Source organism: Leptopilina boulardi, unplaced genomic scaffold, assembly GCF_019393585.1.
Source record: "Leptopilina boulardi isolate dan_hultmark-lab unplaced genomic scaffold, ZJU_Lbou_2.1 LbouV2_195, whole genome shotgun sequence".
NCBI classification, from domain to species: Eukaryota; Metazoa; Arthropoda; class Insecta; order Hymenoptera; family Figitidae; genus Leptopilina; species Leptopilina boulardi.
In genome coordinates this window covers 582,881-592,062 of record NW_026137746.1, presented here as the reverse complement: position 1 = coordinate 592,062, position 9,182 = coordinate 582,881, and positions in this window count along the sequence as shown.

Here is a 9,182-nt window from a genome sequence, read left to right as displayed (position 1 = left end):
CATGGACATGAACTTAAATTTCAATCAAGTGAATTCTGCATACATTCCAATTTTTTCGAAAATAAATTAAGTAACAATGTTGATATAGCAAATTTTTTTAATAAACTAATGTAATTTATACAATGCTAATACTTAATCAGCACTCAATTTTTTACCAGAATTTTCTTAAGCATATGGAAATATTTCCATATAATATAAATAAATAGTTCAGGTCTCATATATTGACTAGTATTATTAAAATTCTATTTTACAGAATATTCAAGTACAAAAATAATTTCCCGGTAAGAGGCGAATAATTGAAAAGAACTCAGAGTTCCAATTCTTTTGAATGGGAGCATTTACGTTTTTATTCAATTCCTCGATGAAGCAAAAAAAAGTAGAAAAATCAATTCTTCTTAATTGACTTGGCCAAAATTTATACTCTAAATTATACATATTATTCTTAACAACCTGACGCTGTCAATTGTAAAACATAGAAATGCCTCATTTATTCTACACATTTTCTATTCTTCTAAATGCGGTCCAAAATGCGACATTTAAAATTTACTCTCCAAACATTAAATTTTTTTCTATTCGCTTCCAAAAGTTTGAAAATAAGAAACTTCGCGCATTAAGAAATATAAGAAGCCTGAATTCTTTTCTATTGAGTTATCTCTACTGTGAATAGAAAAGAATTTATTTTTTATATATTTTGATGTTCAATGAGGAATTGAGTAAAAACGTAAATTCACCCATTCAGAAGAATTGAAAATGATCAACTTATGCTTAATATATGCAAAATTTCAATCTTTCTCTATTCCTCCCTTCTTACTAGGCAGGTTTAACAATTAGGTAATAATTTAATTCAGTACACTATTGTTTCACTTCCATTTTAATTAATTAATTAATTAGTCAATAAGTAAATATTAACTTATATTCTTTTAAAATCTTAAAATTTATATTCATTTTCTTTCGCTTCTTATAATATTTTTAAAAAAATTGAAATGATTAGGAATTATTAATATACTCGCCAGTTTTTTCATTCCTTTCAATACACTTTTAGAAATCTGACGCAGTCGATTGCAAGAAATAGAAATATTTAATTCATATTACAAAATTCCCATTCCTCTGAATACGGTCCTAAAAACTTGACTCAGGCGATTGCGAGGCATAGAAATACTGAATTTATACCCTAAATTTCCCATTCCTCTGAATATGCTCTTAAAAACCTGACGCAGTCAATTGCAAGGCATAAAGATACCTCATTTAATCTACAAATTTTCTATTCCTCTAAATACGCTCCTGATGTCATGACACAGTCAATTAAAAGGAATAGACATATCCACTTCACTCTCCAAACATTTAATTTTTCTCTATTCGCTACCAAAAATTTGAAAATATGAAACTTTGCGCATTAAGAAGAATAAGAAGTTTGAATTCTTTTCTATTGACTTACCTCTACTGGGAATAGAGAAGAATTCATTTTTCTGATATTTTGATGTTCAGTGAGGAATTGGGTTAAAACGTAAAATCGCCTATTCAGAAAAATTAAAAATTCTCAACTTCTGCTCTATGTCTGCAAACTTTCAATTTTTCTCTATTCCTCGCTTCTTACCGGGGATTGAAGCTTGAAAAAAATATTCGTTAAATGTTCGCCCAGATAGCTGGATTTTAAAATTATCTAATCATAAAGTATTAATTATTGTATTAATAATAATAATATAATTAAATTAATTAAATCTTAAATTTAGGGACTCATACTTAATTAAGCAATTTGGTTATGTAATGCGTTTGCGTTCGTCGAACCCGTGTTCGATCCCCGGTCCCCCAAATTTATTTTCAAAATTAATTTCGTTATTTAAAGTCTCTAAAAAATTGCATAATCAAGTATGAGTCCCTAAATTTCAGAAATTATTATTTTTTTTCATTTTTGAAAACTAAAATTTCTTAAATCAATTTATTAATTAAACTGATTCAAAGTAAAGATATAATTAATTTAATTATATTATTATTATTAATACAATTAATACTTTATGATTAGATAATTTTAAAATCCAGCTATCTGGGCGAACATTTAACGAATATTTTTTTCAAGCTTCAATCAAGTTTCGAGCTAAACCTTTAACGAATATTTAATTTCAAGCTTCACCAAAGTTTCGAGCCGAACCTTTAACGAATATTTAATTTCAAGCTTCACTCAAGGTTTGTGCTAAACATTTAAATATTCACCGAAGCTTTACTTAACCTTTATTCTAAATACAGCGAACATTGAAAATAAATATTTATTAGACCGAGAGGCTATGGATAAAAAAAGGAATAAAACCGTGTTATAGAAAAGACTATTTATTAAGAGCGACAAAATGACTTGTAGTTATTGTGAGGTTAACAAAAGAACAGAACTGATTTGTGAATGTGTGTATGAGCTTAATGAGTGTGTCAGCGCATGCGTGTAATTAACATAACAGGGACGTAGTTTGTAAAACAGATACACATGTCTACATATCCAACACTTCCCCTCAAACAAGTCCATTTAATGTCTCAAAAAGTCAGAGATAATTTGTTTTTCACTTTTTCAATTGGGGTGTATGCACTGAACTAAACACCCTTTTTAACTTTACACGATCTCATCCCGAACTGAGATATGCACTTGTGATGCTTTGGACCACTTAATCCTTTGGTAAAAACGTCGGCCATTAAATCACTTGTTGGCACATAGTCGATTGAAATTCTTCCTTCTTCCAGGGCTCCTCTGACGAAGTGGTGGCGGATATCGATGTGCTTGCTCCTCGAGTGAAACACTGGATTTCTTGCAAGTTTCTCTGCACTTTGATTGTCATTGTAGATTTTAACCGAGTTTTGATTTCCGAGTCCGATTTCTTTCAAGAGTCTCAGCAGGTGAATCGCTTCTTTCGAGGCCTCTGTGAGTCCCATGTACTCAGCTTCTGTGGTTGATAGGGCCACCGTGCGTTGTTTTTTGGCCTCCCAGGTTATTGCTCCCCCTGCCAAAACAAAAACGTACCCCGTGTAGGATTTTCGATCTTCTGGGCATCCAGCCCAGTCCGAGTCCACGAAGCCTTTCAGATCTCTTGATCCTTTTTCGTATCTTAAACCAAGCCTCGATGTTCCTCGGAGATAGCGCAGGATCCTTTTGGCTGCAATCCAGTGATTTTTTCCGTTCGCGTTGTTGAACTGACTTAGATGATTGACAGCATAGGCTATGTCAGGTCTCGATCCGACGCGACGGCCAGGTACATCAGGGTGCCGATGAGCTCCCCTACCGAAAGAGTGGTACTGGATTGGTACTGGGAAATTGGAACTGAGGGCTCAGTACCAACTCAGTACTAATTTGGTGCATTTTGGTACTGAAATGGAACTGGGAAATTTACCTGCGAAAAGGGTCGAGTTACCGTTAAAACCCTCATAAAAGTGAAAAGCGACTAGCTTTTTCAATATGTTTAAACTAAAACTTTATATTTATTTCAATATTATATTTGTTTTTCATGGATTTATATTATTTTCATACATTATTATGCATATGATATTTCCTTTGGCAGCTAAATTCAAAAATGATGTCCATTTTTTTATCAAACTTAAGGTATACGAGATAAATTATAACTTTTTTAAATGTAATTATTTTATGATAAATTTTAGATATTCATAATCTGGAAATATTAACGAATCTTAATATATATTTTTTAAAGTTGAGTTATGAAAATTACAAATTTTTTAAGAAATAAAACTCGGGTTAAAATTGTAATCCTTCAACAAAGGACCTTGGAGTCTATTGTTCAAGGAGGGATTGCAATATAATTTCCAAACTTAACTGAAATTTTCTACAAACTATTATGTTTTTTTTTGCTGTTTCACACGGATATCGTGAGAGACGTTTTGCTGTTCTAACATACCTTTAAAACTATTGTTAAAGTACTTTAAAAATGTCTTCTTATGGGTTATCAGGTAGTGGTACTGAAGTGGAACTCAAGCCAAGTCCAATTCAGTACCATTCCAGTACCACTCTTTCGGTAGGGTCCCGAAAGGGATGGATATTTTCTTCTTTTTCAGCCTCCGATTGATCGAGTTTCTTCAGTTTAATTCCAGGATTCGTCGGGGTGATAGCTGGTTTCGACTCCTCCATTCCGAATTTGTTAAGTATTGTTTCGATGTATCCGCTCTGAGAAATTTCCAGAAATTTGTCTCCTCGATTGAATTCCATTCCCAGGCAGTTCTTGACAATCCCTAAATCTTTCACGACGAATTTTTGTCCAAGCGATTGCTTGAATTCGGATAGCCAAATCATGTTGCTCGACATGAGCAATATGTCGTCCACGTAGATCGCCGCGATTAGAATTTCTTCTCCACGCTTCCCGATGTAGATGCATGGATCGGCATTCAATGGCTTCATTCCGAGATTTCGTAATTCCATGTCGAGTTTTTTGTACCATTGTCTGCCTGCTTGCTTTAGTCCGTAAAGCGATTTCCGAAGTAGGCAGACTTGATTGCCTTGACGAATTTTTCTCAGCATTTCCGCGGCAGTTCCATCCGAGTTTGTTTGTTCGGATTTCAAATCTTCTTTTGCGATTATTTCCGGTAACATCTCTTCGAGGAAGTCCGGGATTTCCATGAAGATGTTTTCTTCGATATCGCCGTTGAGAAAAGCTGTTGCCACGTCCAATTGATGAATGATTAGATCGTTTTCAACCGCGAGGGCCATCAATAATCTGATCGAACTGAGTCTTACCACTGGGGAAAAAGTTTGATTAAAATCTATTCCGGGGCGTTGTGAAAATCCTCGAGCCACGACGCGTGCTTTCATTTTTTCCAGTACTCCTTCGGCGTTGAATTTATTTCTGAGCACAGTTCTGCATCCAATCACATTGGAATCTTTCGGACGTTCGACGATGATCCATGTTCGGTTCTGGATCAGAGTTGCCAATGACCCTACCTAAACGCTACTGCGCTTGCGCTACAACAACTCTCTTATAGGTCGAAAAAAGCGCGCTTATATAAAATGCTTAATAATAAGAAAACGTTAATAAAGCAAAATAAAAATATTTTCACTATTGAATTTATTTTTTTTTGTAAATTATATTACTTTTTAATAAAAAAAATTTATTTCCTTAATGTACTGAAGAATAATAATAATTTTAATAATAATAATATTCATAATTTTATTATATTTATATCATTATTGTCATTATTTTTTTATAAAATATATAATCTATTATTATTATCATCAATTTAATATTTATTAATTAATTATGTAATATATTATTTATTTTTGTTATTATTATTATTAAATTATTATTAATTAATTATATATGAAATATACATATATATTTTTAGAAAAATTCAGCGAAATTTGTTTGTACTTTTTTATGAGGAAAATTTGAATTGGTAAAAAAGTACAAAAAAATTTCGATTCATTTTTTTGAAATATATAGATGTAATACATTCATAGTTAATTAATAATAATTTATTGAAAATAATGATAATAATAATAAATAATATATTAACTAATTAATAAATATTATATTGATGATAATAATAATAGATTATATATTTTATAAAAAAATAATGACAATAATGATATAAATATAATAAAATTATGAATATTATTATTATTAAAATTATTATTATTCTTCAGTACATTAAGGAAATAAATTTTTTTTATTATAAAGTAATATAATTTACAAAAAAAAATAAATTCAATAGTGAAAATATTTTTATTTTGCTTTATTAACGTTTTCTTATTATTAAGCATTTTATATAAGCGCGCTTTTTTCGACCTATAAGAGAGTTGTTGTAGCGCAAGCGCAGTAGCGTTTAGGTAGGGTCATTGGCAACTCTGTTCTGGATTAGTGCTTCGAATTCTTCCTGCATGGCACGTCTCCACAGTTCAGCATCGTTTCCACTCAAAGCATCTTTGATCGAGATTTCCTCCGCGATGTTAACGTGTTCAAGATGTTGTTCGACCATTGCTTCCGCGCGAGATGTTCTGAATTGTTTTCTTGGTCGACCACGTTCTCCCGTTCTGATGATTTTTGGTCTTCCAGGTAATCGTGTTCCCGGTTCTGCGATATTATTGTTCTGAATGACGTTTTCATTTTCCACGATATTTTCGATCTCGTTGATTCCCTGATTCTCGATGTCTTCGTCCGATGATTCTTCGAATCCGAAAAATTCTTCTTCGGAGCTCTCCACTTCTTGATAGTGGATTCGGTCGGCATTTCTGTGATTCGTTGATGCAAACTCGATTTCAATCAACTTTTCTTTTTCGGTGAGCTTGCGATCCTGTCCGTTCGAAATTTCCTTGGGAATGAATTCTTCGGATTTCTGCTTTGGGAGGAATGTATTCGTGAGTTCGATATCTCTGGTTATTTCGACCTTTTTCTTGTCCGGCAACCAGACTCGGTAACCTTTGGTTTCGGTGGAATATCCCAAAAATACACATTTTTGCGCCCGTGGTTGAAATTTTCCTTTTCCCGGTGACTTGTCTAGGGCAAATCCCTTGCATCCAACGGTTTTCAAGTTATGAAGATTTGGGGGTGTTCCAATCCATTTTTCGAATGGTATCTGACCGTTCAGACTTTTGGACGGACATCTGTTTCTTACGTAATTCGAGGTCGATATCATTTCTGCCCAGAACATCGGTGGCAGGTTGGAGTCTAGCAGAAGGCATCTCGCCATTTCAACCAGGGTCCGGTTCTTCCTTTCGGCTACGCCGTTCTGCTGTGGGGTGTGTGACATCGTGAACCTCCTTACGATACCGCATTTTTCCAGATGTTGATTCAAGTCCTTGTTTCGGTATTCCGTACCGTTGTCGGATTGCAGGCACTTTATTTTTCTACCTGTCTGATTCTCTACCATAGCTTGGTAACTTTTGAATGCATCCGCGAGTTCGTTTTTACTTTTCAGAAATTTCACTTCACACATGCGAGTAGCATCGTCGATGAAGGTCGCGAAATATTTTGCCCGACCGATTGATTGCGTACGCATCGGCCCGCACAAATCCGTGTGCACTATATCGAGTATTTCGGTTTTACGCGAAGAACTTTTCGGGAAAGGCTTTTGCGCGAGTTTTCCCGTCACACAAGTTTCACAGATTCCGAGTTTTTCATTTTCACTGAACTGTATTCCTTGCGTTTTCAGCAAACTTTTCAAGTCCTTCTCGTTTAAGTGGCCTAGTCTCCGATGCCATAACTCTAGTATTCCCGAGTTATCGCTTTCCGATGCAATATTCGCGAGTTCCGATATTTCTTGAACGTAGTATAATCCGTTTATTCTGTTCGCGGTTAGTTTTTCGATTCCGTTCGCGTCACGAATTGTCGCCGAATTTCGTGTGAAAATTACATCGTACCCGTTATCCGTGATCTTTCCGACGGAGATCAGCGGGGTTCTTAAATCCGGCACGTAGAGGGTTTTTTCGAGTTTAAGGGGTTTTGTTTCACCGTTATCGACAACTGAAATTTTCACTGTCCCTCTTGCTTCCACTTGAGTAGTGGCACTGCTCGCTAGATTTAATTTTTCACTCTCGCACTTTTCACTGTTTGTAAACTTCTCTTGATCGTGACACATGTGCGACGTACAACCGCTGTCGAGGCACCACTTCGTTCCCATTCGGCTATCTTCGGCTTTCAGCGCCGATTCCGAATTCGTGATTAGAAATCCCATTTCTTCCGCTGTACTCGCTTTTTCTCCTTTCTTGTCGATTTTCGTGTTACACTCATTGGCTTTATGCCCAACTCTCCTACACTTGTGGCATCTGAAAGGAAAGGGTTTTTCTTCCCCTTTTTCGGCGTCCGTTTTCTTCCCCTTCCGCCAAGGTTTCTTGTGATGACCGCGGTTTGCGCTGCTAGCCAACATGGCTTCCGACGAATTTTCCCGTTGCGCAGATTTTCTGGCATCACTCTCCTCGATGATTTTTATTTTCAGGGTTTCCGGTACAGGTAAGTTATCCCGCGTTTCGATAGCGCATCGAAAATTTTCATAGCTGGCGGGGAGACTATACAGCAGCATTATGGCGAGCAAATCCTGGTTGATGTCTACTTCCATCTCCTGCAATTTGTCTACGGCGTCAAAGAAACCGCGAATGTGTTCACGAGCGTCGTCGTGTTCCGACATTTTATGTAACATCAGTTGTTTTAATAAGGTGGCTTTTCGAGCCGGCCCTGTCGACTGATATATCGTTTGCAGCTTCTGCCACACTGCATGCGCGGTTTCGCATCCTTTTATTTGTTTTAATTCCGATGGATCTATTGCGAGAATTAGATCCGAATGCGCCTTTTGGTCCGCGATTTCCCATGCAGCGGCTGCAGCTCGCGATGCCGCGTCGCCCTCCACGATTTCGGGTTTCGTTTTCTGTCCATTCACATAATCCCAGGCGTCGTTTTTTATTAATAATGCTCGAACTTGAAGTTTCCACGTATCGTAGTTATTTTTCCCGAGAGCTTCGATACGTGTCGAGTACGTAGCCATTTTGGAAGCTTTTCAAAGGCCACGCTTCTTCCGAAATACACTTCAATTCTTTTTACGATTTTACCGGTTATTTCACTTCCGAATTTATACGCGATAGATTCTGGGCCCATAACCTATTAGACCGAGAGGCTATGGATAAAAAAAGGAATAAAACCGTGTTATAGAAAAGACTATTTATTAAGAGCGACAAAATGACTTGTAGTTATTGTGAGGTTAACAAAAGAACAGAACTGATTTGTGAATGTGTGTATGAGCTTAATGAGTGTGTCAGCGCATGCGTGTAATTAACATAACAGGGACGTAGTTTGTAAAACAGATACACATGTCTACATATCCAACAATATTTATTAAATTTTCGGTGCTATGTGGGTAGTACACTTTTCATCTTCTTCAGATGAATCTAAACTTATATAATATAATATAATTGTTGTTATGATTGTAATCATAAAAAACATTTAATATTTAAAAAATTGTCATTTCATTCTTCAATATACTGATCAAAATTAAGATCAATTTTATACAATATTAATAAAATATTAATTTCAAACATAAATGATATATATATATATATATATATATATATATAAATAAAATACAATAAGTAAACAATTATAATAATTTTTATGATGAAAACCATAAAAAAAGTTTAAAATTTATGGTTTTTTTTTTAAATTACCTTTAAAAACTCACATTTTGAAAAAAAACTTTTAAAATTGATGCATTTTTAA